Raw genomic sequence first — 10,922 nt, forward strand, 5'->3', positions numbered from 1 at the left:
CTCTAATCACCCCTCTCCATTTCCTGGAGTCTCTCAACGCCATGGCCAGAGGTTCAATTGCCAACGCGAACAACAGTGGAGACAGCGGGCATCCCTGTCTTGTTCCCCTATATAATCGGAAATACTCCGATCTTTGCCGACCCGTGACTACACTTGCCGTTGGGGCCCCATAAAGAAGTTTGACCCAGCTAATAAACCCGTTCCCGAACCCAAACCTCCTTAACACCTCCCATAAATACTCCCACTCCACCCTATCAAATGCCTTCCCTGCATCCATTGCCGCCACTATCTCTGCCTCCCCCTCCACTGGGGGCATCATTATCACCCCTAATAGTCGTCTCACGTTAACATTCAGTTGTCTCCCTTTTACGAACCCTGTCTGGTCTTCGTGCACCACCCCCGGGACACAGTCCTCTATCCTCGATGCCAGTACCTTTGCCAGCAATTTGGCGTCCACATTCAATAATGAAATAGGTCTATAGGACCCGCACTGCAACGGATCTTTATCCCTCTTCAAAATTAGCGATATCGTCGCCTCCGACATTGTCGGGGGTAAAGTCCCTCCTTCCCTGGCCTCATTGAACGTCCTCACCAACAACGGGGCAAACAAGTCCACATATTTTCTATAAAATTCCACCGGGAACCCGTCTGGTCCCGGAGCCTTCCCTGCTTGCATGTTCCCCAGCCCCTTAATAACCTCGTCCACCCCAATCGGTGCCCCCAGGCCTTCCACCTCCTGCTCCTCCACCCTCGGGAACCTCAATTGATCCAGGAACTGCCGCATTCCCTCCTCTCCCTCTGGGGGTTGGGACCTATACAGTCCCTCATAAAAGGTCTTGAACACCTCATTTATCTTCCCTGCTCTTCACACCGTGGCTCCCTTTTCGTCTCTAATTCCCCCTATCTCCCTCGCCGCTGTCCTCTTTCGCAACTGATGAGCCAGCAGGCGACTAGCCTTTTCCCCATATTCATACCTCCTCCCCTGTGCCTTCCTTCACAGCACCTCCGCCTTTCTGGTGGTCAGGAGGTCAAACTCCGTCTGGAGTCGTCTCCTCTCCCTGTACAGTTCCTCCTCCGGGGTCTCTGTAAATTCCCTATCCACCCTTAAAATCTCCCCCAGTAATCTTTCCCTTTCCTTGGCCTCTGTTTTCCCTTTGTGGGCCCCAATGGAGATCAGCTCTCCTCTGACCACCGCTTTTAGTGCTTCCCATACCACTCCCACACAGACCTCCCCGTCGTCATTGACCTCCAGGTATCTCAATACACCCCCGCACTCTTCCACACACTCCCTCGTCCGCCATCAATCCCACATCTAATCGCCAGAGTGCTCTCTGCTCCCTTTCCTCTCCAGGTTCCAGGTCCACCCAGTGTGGGGCATGGTCCGAAACCGCTATGGCTGAATACTCAGCTTCTTCCACCCTTGAGATCAACGACCTTCCCAAAACAAAAAAAATCTATCCGGGAGTACACTTTATGGACATGGGAGAAGAAGGAGAACTCCCTGGCCCTCGGTCTAAGAAATCGCCATGGATCCACTCCCCCCATTTGGTCCATAAACCCCTTGAGCACCTTGCCCTTAGTCCTTTCAAATGCGCGAGTACTCGGGCCCTTTTACTCGGTCCGTTCAGGCCTCTCACGTTCCACGTGATCAGCCTCACTAGGGGGCTACCTGCCCCCCTCCCGTGTCGACTAGCCATCACCTTCTCTAGGCCAGTCCCATATCCCGCCTCCGCGCTCCCACTCGCTCCCCAGGCGTCGCATTCCATCCCCGTCCACCCACTCTTTAGCCATTTCCTTTTTGATTTCCGCAGCAGCAACCCAGTTGTCGTCCCCACCCCCCCCCCCCCCCACCCCCACCCCCCCCGGCTAGATCCCTTTCTAGCGTGATTGCTCCCCCCATATTACTTCCGCAAGTCAGCTGACATCAACTGACCCCGGCTACTCCTGCTCACTCCGTGACCCCCCGTGTGGGGAACTCCCTTGCGCCTGTCTTCCCGCCATAATCTTTCTGGCGCGGGAACATCCCTTTATCTGACCCGCCTCTTGTGGCGCAGCTCCCTTTCCTCTCCCCCTCCCATTCCTCATTCTCCGCCTGTGTCCCTTCTTTCCCCCCTCACCGGCGCCCACATTTCCTAGTGTCTCCCCCATCCCAATTTACTTCTCTATTTACATCAACCATAACAATAACATTCCCTACAGTATCAGTCCCTCAGTTCCGATCCAATTTCTCATCTTTAATAAAGGTCCATGCTTCTTCCGCCGTATCGAAATAATGGTGTCTCTCCTGGTACGTGACCCATAGTCGTGCCGGCTGCCGCATTCCGAACTTCACCTTTTTGTGTAACACCTCCTTGGCTCGGTTAAAGCTCGCCCTCCTTCTCGCCACCTCCGCACTCCAATCCTGGTACACCCGTACCACTGCATTCTCCCATCTGCTACTCCGCACCTTTTTAGCCCATCTCAGGACCTCCTCTCTATCTTTAAGGCGGTGAAATCGCACGATTGTCGCCCTGGGTGGTTCTCCCGCTTTTGGTCTTCTCGCCGGGATCCGATGTGCCCACTCCACCTCCAAGGGGCCCGCAGGGGCCTCAGCACCCATCAATGAGCTTAGCATCGTACTTACATAAGCTCCACAGTCCGCTCCTTCCACTCCCTCGGGGAGACCCAGTATCCGAAGGTTCTTCCTTCGCGCTCTGTTTTCTAGGGCCTCGATCCTTTCAATACACTTTTTATGGAGTGCCTCGTGCGTCTGTGTTTTGACCGCCAGGCCCAGGATCTCGTCCTCATTATCCGTCACCTTCTGCTCCACCACGCGGAGCTCTGTCTCCTGGGTCCTTTGTGCCTCCTTGAGCCCCTCAATTGCTTGTAGCATTGAGGTCAGCACCTCCCTCTTTAGTAGCTCCACACACCGTCTCAAAAATTTGTCTTGCTCGGGCCCCCATGTCGCCTGAGCTTTCTCCTCCGCCATCTTGTGTCTTCTCCCTTTCTGTCCCTTTCGTCGACGATTCCTCACGCTGCAGCCGCCGCCGCCGATGTTTTCCTCCTTCGTTGGGGGGGGGACTCCCTACTCATTCACCCCACACCGGGTTGCGTCGCCCAAAAATTTCCCGTTGGGGCTCTTAAAAGAGCCCGAAGGTCCGTCGGAGCTGGAGCCGCCGAAACGTGCGGCTAGCAAGGCATCGCCGCAACCGGAAGTCCAAACGTAACCTTCTCAAGAGTCAAGAATTGCAACTGGTTCCCCCCGGCATGCCAGGGCACAGGGTGGAGAGGTTGCTCTCCAACCCATCAGGATCTGCCTTCGGGCGATCAACGAGGCGAAGGCTACAACATCTGCCTCCGCACCAGTTTCCAATCCCGGCTGGTCCGATACCCCGAATATGGCCTCCCGAGGGTCCGGGCCCAGTTTCACGTGCAACACTTTAGAGATGACCCCAAAAACCTCCTTCCAGTAATCTTCCAGCTTTGGACAGGACCAAAACATATGAACGTGATTTGCGCGTGAAGTGTTGGCGAAACTGCCTACAAATTGTCAATGAAGCTATTATTACCGGACTCCCTGAGTATTTCCCCGGGGCCATCAGGAGCGGCGCTTTTGCTAGTGTCTTCAATCCCGACCCCCTGCACAAACTCTCCTCCATTCTGACCCACTGGGAATTAATCCCTCTGACCCAGCTCCTTTCTAACTCTGGCCACCTTCCCTCTCCATATGAGCGAGGTAATCATTCCTTCAATCTCTCTGAAGAATGCCGTTGGCAGGAAAATCGGCAGGCATTGGAAAATAAACAGAAATCGCGGCAACACATTCATTTTAACCGCCTGTACCCAACCCGCCAGTGACAGAGGGAGACCATCCCACTTTGCCAGATCAGCTTTCACTCTCCCCACCAAACTAGAAATGTTGTACCTGCGGAGCCCCCCTCCCCCTCCCACCCCACCCCTGGGCAATCTGCATCCCCAGATATCTAAAGTGAGTCACTGCCCTACAGAATGGCAGCCCCCCCCACCCCTGCCCCCACCCCCAGCCGAGACACCACAAAATACTCAACCTTGTCTAGATTTAGTTTGTATCCCGAGAAAGACCGACACACCCGAAGCAGCTCCAATATTCCCCCTATTGACACACTCGGTTCCGACACGTATAACAGCAAGTCATCGTCATATAAGGACACCCCATGCTCTGTTCCCCGCACTATTCCTTTCCATACCGCCAAATTTCGTAATGCGATGGCCAATTGCTCAATCGCAAGTGCAAACAGCAGGGAGGACATAGGACATCCCTGCCTAGTCCCAAAGTGGAGAGAAAAGTATCTCGAGCTGATGATATTTGTGCGGACACTCGCCCCCGGCTCCTGATATAGTAGCTTTACCCATGTAGATCTCCAAATTTCTTTCTCTGTCAGTCTGGCCTCAATAAAAGTTGAGTCGGATTCGCACGTAAACAGAAGTTATTTATTTAGCTTGCAAGCTTGAATCATCTTACAGAAATGTAAGAGACATCCAGCTTCTTACATCCCAGAAAACGACTGAACTAAAAGACAAAGGGATCTCTGCAAATCAATTCAAATGGTATCAAGTTTCACATACTCGACGGACATAGGTCAGCCTATGTCCCTCCTGACCTGTTCGATCTATTCTGATTGGCTCACTTCCAATCCCTTTCTCTGGCCCCTATCAATGCAGCATCACTCTCATAGACCCACCTCTTCCTGCTTTTTCCATGCGGTCTCAAATTCCTTTGTCCCTAACTGCAAGAATCAAAGTGGCTTATTTCTACATTACATTAACTAGTAACTCTAAAGTAACTATTTTATATCACATTCGTCATTCCCTCCTTTTATCATTCCATGATAACCGAACTATCCAATCTATAGCTACGGTCCCTCATCTAAAAAGATCCGTCGCTGCATTTCCAATTCCTGTCTTAGCCCCCCTTCATCTGCCTCACCCTCATGGATTTTAACAGTTAAATTTTTTTTCTCGGTGATTGGGGCGGTGATCTGATCTAGTGCACCCCGCATTCTACCCATCACACATTTAAGGATGGCCAGGCCCACAAAGATGCAGCCGATAGCTACCACTAGATACATGGCCATATTTATCAACCAGTCCTTCCATCCTCCAGATCCCCAGTTACCCCAAGAGTCAGGATCCTGCATCCCGTCCAAGTGATCCCGTATGCGATCCATAAATGTAGTAATGTTAGCGGTCAAGTCCTGAACACCCATGATACACTTGCCCTGTACTATGGCGCATACCCCACCCTCACGGGCCAGAAGATAGTCAAGAGCATACCGGTTCTGCATTGCAAACAACCGTAGCTGAGACAACTCCTTAGTTATTGCCCCGAGGGCTCCCAAGGTTTCATTTCCCAAGATGGTAAGGCCGCAAATAAAATAATTCCGATCACTAACAGCCAAGGAACCCCCCACACCTCCCAGTGTCAATACGCTCAGAATGCCCCACCCGGCTGAGTGGCCCCGGTTGGGTGCAAGAACCTGAGGTTTTTTCCAGTTCTCGCAAAATTCAGCAGAGACTGCCCGGCGTGCTAACTGATTATGCAGGTTCCACGCCGAAGGGCAGGGGACTGTGGTAGGGACTAGAGTCCCTATAGCAATTCGGCGGGGAAATGGGGTGACAAAACGTTGGTCGCCGTACCATTAAATAAAAAGTAGTATCCTTGTCCCGTGTGGAGACTAGCATCACAATCAGCATGTCGGTTGCGTAAGGACCTCCCAGTAGCCCAGTTTATCCAATTTTGAAATGCCCATTCGGGCCGCCCAGCAATGCGGAAAGCCCTATTCCCAACAGTGATATGAGAGACATTCGCCCAGCCACAAAGGAGCTGGAGGCCAGCGTTCAATGGAACGCAAGTGGTGTTATAACAAACGCATTGGCCAGACGCCTGGGTGATATGGCACCTCCTGTCCGTACAGGTGGGAAACAGACATGTTATATTTGTGTCCACCTCTACCAGCAAACAGCCATATCCTTCACTGCTGAAGCAATTCTCGTACGACCGGGAATCCCTATTGGGAGTGAAGTGGCTAGGTATGTACGCCCTCCACCGTCGCAGCCTATCGTACTGTGAATGGGAATTATCCCGAGGAAGGGGAAGGCAAATAGCCGGTGGTGCTGAATCTGGATCGTAAGGAAGAGTGACGTGCTCGGGCAATGGCTCGGAACGCTGACAATGAACCACCGTTTGGGGAGTGCCCCAAAGCGGTGAAACAGAAAATAACCTAGACACCGCTGCGGGGTTTGGGTAGCAGACAACCCGTCCCTGGCCATACAGACGGTGGTAAATCTGGTAGAAGAGATTCATACTACCCGGGTTTTCCTCAGTTTGGCCTTTAATTAACTTAAGTGCATCTCCCGGTAACCTACGTTCTAGCTGTACTTCCCTTCTCACACGCCCCGTCCTCTCTCTAGTCCCTTTCTCTTTCTCATGGTCTCTTCCTACACTCTTCTGACAGCCTGATGTTACCTTTATTGTACCACTTTTAACACATCCAAAATCAAATTTACATGTATTCCAAAAACAAGGCAATGTCCATATAATGTTCCCTTCCCATCGCCGGGACCGGTGCAGCTGCTTCATGACTCCCGCATTCTCCTTAACTTTGATGACCTTCCATGAGTCGATACCATGTCCTCGTATATGGGGGCAGTGAAGAACATCACCTTTGCATAGGTGATGTATCCTTGTAGATTGGTTGGGGCTACACAGATACATAATATTCCCCTTTTCCATGTCCATCGCCAATAACACGCCAAGCGAAGTGAGGCCAAATATCAGACAGACGATGCGTAGCCACTCCATCATGCTCCACACCTGTAAAATAGCACTGGAGAAGGGAGGCAGGTTAGTATCCGACCTTTTACAGTAGTGGAGATGGACTCAATTTACAGTGATGTAGGTGGACCCAAGCACTTCGCCCCTCCACTTTAACTGCTGTGGGGGTGGTAAGGAGAACTTGGAAGGGCCCGTCCCATCGCGGCTCCGACCCCTTCCTAGTCCAATTTTTGACCATGACATAACTACCGGGCTGGACTGAAAGTGAGCTAGGTACTGGGGCAATGGCTGGTGAGCCGCACGGACTGGGCCATGGAGTTCCTTGAGCACTTGCGTAAGGGCTAGAACATAGGTGGTCATTTCTTCAGTCATCTGATGAAACTGAACCCGTCTGGGAACCTGCAGGCTCCAAGGAGTTCTAAGAGGCCTGCCATAAAGAATCTCGGCGGGAGAGAGCCGGGCTGGTCCCGCAGGTGTAACCCGCAGCTGGAAGAGGGCAACGGGGAGCAACTTAAGCCATGTCAGTCCCGTGTCTGCTCTTAATTTAGCCAATTTAGTTTTGAGGGTCTGATTGCGTCTCTCAACCACCCCGGCTGCCTGCGGTCTGTAAGCACAGTGTAACTGCTGGCGTATGCCCAACTGGGAGCAAAACTCCTTGTTAATTTGTCCAATAAAATGAGGCCCATTATCAGAACTTAACTGAGCTGGTATACCGTACCGGGGAATGATTTCCCTCATCAAGACTTTAACCACAGTAGCAGCTTTACTATAGATAGTCGGATACGCCTCGACCCATCTGCTGAACACATCCACAATGACCAAAACATATTTGTAACATTGACACCTTTCCAACTCAATGTAATCCATTTGGAGCGTCTCAAAGGGACCACTGGGCAACGGGGTTTGCCCCTTCCCACAAGGGATACCTTTTCCGGTGTTATATTGCTGACAAATCAAACACCGATAACTGATACTTTGGGCCAACCCCTGCATTTTAGGGTGCCACCAAGTGTCCAGCAACAAATCACTAGTCCCTCGAGCCCCACAATGAGTTGCAAAGTGTACACATTCGATGACCCATAAAGCCAGTACATCAGACATACAAGTCTGATGTGCAGGCGTGGTCCATAAAGAGGAAACAGAATCATATGTACAACCTAACCGTTTCCACATTTGTTTATCACTCTCAGGAGCGTCCTCCTGTAACCTTATGACGTCTGGCATTGGCTTGTCAGAAGCAGACACATTCATAGTAGATCGTTTAGTCTGACTTAACATTTTAGGCACCATCACTTGCTGAATTTGTGCGGCTGTGCACGCTGCACAATCTGCTCGTTCATTACCAACGTCAACTGGGGTTGTACCATTCGTGTGGGCAGCGCATTTAATAACGGAAATCTGCGCTGGCAGAAGGAGGGCCTGCAGTAGGTCATTAACTAAACCCCGGTGGGATATTTGACCACACATAATCATGTCAGGTTGTTCTGACGAAATGTCACTCAAATCGCCCCTTATTGTGGTAGTTTCCTGAATCAAGGCTAAACAGTCGTGGCCAGGTGCGTCTTCATGGACAGGGGGACCACTAAGAAAACAGGCTGGATTGATAGTGGTACAGTATTTAAATGTCAGACGTGGATTGTTCAAAAGGTATATCTCATACCTATTCTGACGAGCTGCGGTAAGATGCTGACCATTCGCCCCATATCCCTGGCATGGTACTGGTCATGGACCTGACGTGTAATATGAGGGCTTACCGAAGCTGACTGTGGCCATAAATGTGGTGATATTGTCACAAAATCGGCTGTACCTTCTTTTCCCGTGACTGTGGCTGTAACCTTGACTGGCCATTCGGTCTCAAGTAATGGCCGGTATTTGTCCTCCAACTCCCTGTTTCGTCCAGTTCTGTCATAGGCCAGGGTAACGTGATGCAGTGACTGTTCAATGTCTAACGTCCACCACTGGGGGGTGATAGAAATATAGCACTGTTGTCTCATCCTCCTCTTCGCTGATCCACCCACCCAAAGTCACTATATTGGAGCTCCTGCTGGTAAACTACCATTTCTGCCGCTTGTTGGGATCGCAGATCATCCTTTTTCATTACATACTCAGTCTTAACCTTTGTAACTGAGCCTCCTTCTTGGCCTACACCCTCCTTCCAGTAAAATCTGACTGCCCTTGCCATCTGGGAAGGGTCGTTCTCTGTCCAATTCATGTTATTACATCTCACAGCAGTAACCACAGAAGGTGGTAGGCAATGCATTAACATAGCACAGTATTGAGGGGAATTCTGACCATTTTGATACAGCAAATCGCCTGACTGCCCCCGGTAGATTTCATTAAAACGCCCCAGAAATTCCTATGGCTCGTCAATCTTCCTAGGTTTTAGGTCTAAGATAACAGAAAGATTTATGGGCCTTTGAAATGTGCTATTCAACGCATTCAAGATCTGTGTCCTTCTTTTCTCTATTTGCTCTCTTTTTTTTTAAACTTAAAAATGTTTGAAAATTCAAATTGAATTACTGCAACTTGCAAGCTTAGCTCTGATCTCAACTCAGAACTAAATTTACAATTTGCTTAACACAAACTTGTATAACATTTACAACTTAATTATTTCTTTATCTTAACAATTTTTCTTTTAACAAGTTTTTTTTCTGTTACATACACATAAGTATTAGCAAAATCAACTATCATAAGTATTAGCAAAATCAATTATCATCTCCAGATTGACACTTTTTAAAATGGTGCCCATGATCTTCTTTAAGTTTCTATTAATCTCCAGATAAAATGAGATAAACCTTATTTCAAGTAAGTAAAATTTAAGATTCTGGCAATTTCAATCAATTGCTTTCGAAAATAATAACTTTTATCAAAGAGGTGGAGAAACCCACTGGTTTCCTTTAATTAATTCAAAACGTAACTTTGCTGGTGTTCACTGACTCAAAGGAAAGGTATCCGATTACACTATGGCTGCTGCTGTTCTCTCAAAGCCTGAGTGAGAAGCACTGTCTGTTTTCAACTCCGCCTGCTGCTGTTAACCCTTTGAGAGACTTCTGCTTCAACCAATATGCAGCATTCCTCACAATCTCAACTAGACCTCGGAACTTTACAGTCCAAGGAGACAATTTTAGCTTAATCAACTATATATTTAAAACACTCACACATAGAGTTGAACCATCTTCAGATTTAAAAACAGTTATACTGGACTGAACCTTCATTAATTAAGTCCCATCAGCCTCTGAACCCTGATAATAGACTGAACCTTCATTATTTAAGTCCCATCAGCCTCTGAACCCTGATAATAGACTGAACCTTCATTATTTAAGTCCCATCAGCCTCTGAACCCTGATAATAGACTGAACCTTCATTATTAAAGTCCCATCAGCCCAAAACCCTAACCCAAGCCGAAACAACAATATGAAATCCCATCAATTAAAGTGCTAATCCCCAGACTGACCTGTGATTTCGTCGAGGCGGTCTTTCTGTGCCAACCGCGAGTGACCAGACTAATCAGACTATAAGAAGAGGGGAACAATCAATGCGCGGTCGTTTTCCAGTTCTACATTGAGGGCCCTTTGTTCCCCATCTTCCTGTTCATAATCAGTCTAATTCTGATTTCGCAGTTGGATCAGGATCGCCCAGAGAAATCCCGGGTTTCGGCACCAAATGTAGATCTCCAAATTTCTTTCTCTGTCAGTCTGGCCTCAATAAAAGTTGAGACGGATTCGCACGTAAACAGAAGTTATTTATTTAGCTTGCAAGCTTGAATCATCTTACAGAAATGTAAGAGACATCCAGCTTCTTACATCCCAGAAAACGACTGAACTAAAAGACAAAGGGATCTCTGCAAAATCAATTCAAATGGTATCAAGTTTCACATACTCGACGGACATAGGTCAGCCTATGTCCCTCCTGACCTGTTCGATCTATTCTGATTGGCTCACTTCCAATCCCTTTCTCTGGCCCCTATCAATGCAGCATCACTCTCATAGACCCACCTCTTCCTGCTTTTTCCATGCGGTCTCAAATTCCTTTGTCCCTAACTGCAAGAATCAAAGTGGCTTATTTCTACATTACATTAACTAGTAACTCTAAAGTAACTATTTTATATCACATTCGTCACCCAGTCCAC

Source organism: Scyliorhinus torazame, chromosome 4, assembly GCF_047496885.1.
Source record: "Scyliorhinus torazame isolate Kashiwa2021f chromosome 4, sScyTor2.1, whole genome shotgun sequence".
Lineage (NCBI taxonomy): Eukaryota > Metazoa > Chordata > Chondrichthyes > Carcharhiniformes > Scyliorhinidae > Scyliorhinus > Scyliorhinus torazame.